The 2,808-nt window shown below is 45.7% G+C and overlaps 1 protein-coding gene across 1 annotated transcript in view; it reads right to left on the bottom strand.

Moving 5' to 3' along the window:
* The window catches only part of ENAH (enabled homolog (Drosophila)), a gene marked incomplete at its 5' end in the record, with an annotated part of 181,415 nt that overhangs the window by 75,847 nt on the left and 102,760 nt on the right, over positions 1 to 2,808 (bottom strand). The window lies entirely within an intron of this gene.

Genomic DNA, 2,808 nt, shown 5'->3' on the forward strand with positions numbered 1-2,808 from the left:
GGAACCAGGAGGCAAGTGTCCACGTCTCACATCAACTGATGATGTTAATTCTGTACCCTTATTAACGAACAAGATTTCTTATTGCATTAAAGTTATACAAACTAAAGCCTACATCCCTAATATGGCCACTCTAAGCTTCAGCCACCTAGTCTCACTGTCCATCAGAAAATCTGAAAGATCCAAGTATTTATCAATGCTTTGTTATGCATAAAGAATCTCATGAATATACAATCATTTCACTGTATTACATATCCTCTTTCACAGAGGTTAACCACATGTTCTTGGTGTCAACTACTGCAGGTAATCCTTCAGTTTAAATAGTAATAGTATGTCTTAAAGAGCTAAAGACCTGCAGTTGAAGCTTTGCTGGGTGATAAGGTAGTGAAGCATGTATTATATAACTGTGAATACAAGATCTGTTTCATTAAAAATCTGAAACATACAGAAATGAAAAATAATTCAAGTCATGAAGCCAAACACTCAAAAACAAGGAAATGCCATTAGAAAGGGAAACACATGACTGGGATTGAAGTCCCTTATGATTCCTACCTCATTCAGCTTACAGGATGAACTGCAAACCAGACTAGCCGAACTTGATGAAAAGATTGAAATAGATACACCCTACAACGTATATACATGTCATCCAAAAAAACCACAACATACATGCAAGTATGAAGATGATAGATGTAGCTACATAGTGAATGTTAATTAAAGGCACCATCATTGCGCAGAGGTACTAGCAAACTTAACTGCAAGTAAAGTTTCTTCTGCTAACACAGAACACTGACATTTGTAAAGGTTATTGCTTCTAATTTCTGTTAACAAAAATACACCAAATAATCTATTAGCTGACCCCAGGCACTAGGCCCAAGAAACCAATAATGTAAGAGTTCTAGGGACACATCAGAAGTATACTCATTTAACCATTTTCCTATATTCCCATTCCTCACATCTCAAGTGCTTTGCATGAAGCATTTTAGGTACTTGCTTTTACACAGCTGAGTTGCATCATGAATGCGGAGAGAGTTAAACAAAATAATAATAATAATATTTGGAACTTTTATAGCAAGGTGAGTGTGAAACCTTACAGGGAAGGATTTTAGACCTAACTGAATAGGTCAGTCACTTGGGATATTTGGAGTAAATAGGAAGCTTACAAGGACTAACAATAATTTAAAAAAAACTAACCACCACCTTATCAGGAAAAAAAAAAGCCTGAAGGACAAAGTGTGTTAGACCTTGCACAGGAAATTAAAAGAAATAAAGTATCTCTGGCTATACATATTTAAAAAAAAATTGGGGTTGCATAAAATGAAGGGATCAATTAAAAAAAAAAATCAATGTATACCCCCAAACTAAGCATCTAATTCTTTCATAGAACTGACACTCAGAATTAGAACATGGAGACAAAAGCATATAAGCTACTAGGAATGAATATACAGAAATGGAAATTACTACATCTGAGGTAGAAATAGCATTCAAAGAGCAAATGGACTCAAGTTAGGAGAACACATAATCCCTGTCCCAGAATACTAAAATAACTGACACGTGCAAATCACAAGTCTGGTATCAAGAAGTTTTAATCAATCTATGAAAGCATACATGGTACTAAACAGCTGAAGAACAGCAAACACAGCACCTTATATTTAAGGAGGCAGAGAAGCAATCAGAATAACTGCAATTCCTTTAGTCCAGTGGTCTCTAACCTTTTTCAGCAGGAGTTCACTTTTGGAATTTAAAAGTAAACCATGATCTACCCCCCTCTCCAGCAAGTAAAGCTGTGGGGAGGGAAGGAGGGGTGCAGATTAAGGCAGAGGGAGAAAAAATATTTGGAGGCACATCCCCCCAGTCTGTGGGGAAAGAGGTAGGGGGAGGGGAAAGGGTCATGGGGGGGGCCCCAACCCTAGCCCCACTCCCCCTCTCACTGCTGGGGCCTCAACCTGCACTGCCCCCACCCCAAATGGCAGTGACAGAGAGTTGGGCTGGAGCAGGGGCAGGCCCTGCAGCCAAAGCAGGGCGGGACAGAGTTGATCAGGGCTCATCTGGGGGCGTGCACACACACCCTAGGGGGGGCACATGCCCCAGATCTGTACGTGGCGTGGGGCAGGCTCCAGCTGTGGACTGGGGTCAGGCAGCCAGGAACAGCCTGGCCTGCAGCTAAGAATAGGGCTTCGGGGGTGGGGGGGGGTAGTAGCCCCCTTACCCACCCTCAGCCAGAGTGCAACACAGCCTCCCAGCCCCAGCCTTCAGCTGCAGCTACCCCACCCCCATGCAGATCCAGGGCACACAACCCCATGCCCTCAGGGGGAGGCTGCATCAGGGTGTTCCCAGCTGCACTTCATTCAGGGGTGGCGGTGCTGGGATGGAGGGTTGGGGGGGGCTACAGCAAATTTTTGGGTGGCTGCAGGGCCCCCCCCCATGGCCCCACTACAAGCACTGTCACTGCCTGCCCCGTGCCGCAGCAGGGTTTGGGGCGCAAAGTCCAGACTGCGGCAGCAGCTGCTCCACTCTGCACTTGCCCCACTCACCTGGTGGTGGAGGGGGGAGATCATCCCCCTAACCCGGCCTGGCCCTGGCAGCAGGGGGCATGGCTCAGCCTAGCCATATGCATCCTGATGCTCCTACGTCCCGGCGGCTCCCCACATGCATCCCACCACTCCCAATTGTGGTGCCTCTGACAGTCGATCTCAGTCTGGGGGTGCTAGCCCTGCCAGACTGAAAGCAACTGTCAGGGGCTCCCCGATGGACCAGTCGATCAGGATCAACTGGTCGATGACCACTGTTTTAGTCTGACTTCAATACCATGCA

This window comes from Crocodylus porosus, unplaced genomic scaffold (assembly GCF_001723895.1).
Source record: "Crocodylus porosus isolate Cpor-Errol unplaced genomic scaffold, CroPor_comp1, whole genome shotgun sequence".
Classification (NCBI taxonomy): domain Eukaryota; kingdom Metazoa; phylum Chordata; order Crocodylia; family Crocodylidae; genus Crocodylus; species Crocodylus porosus.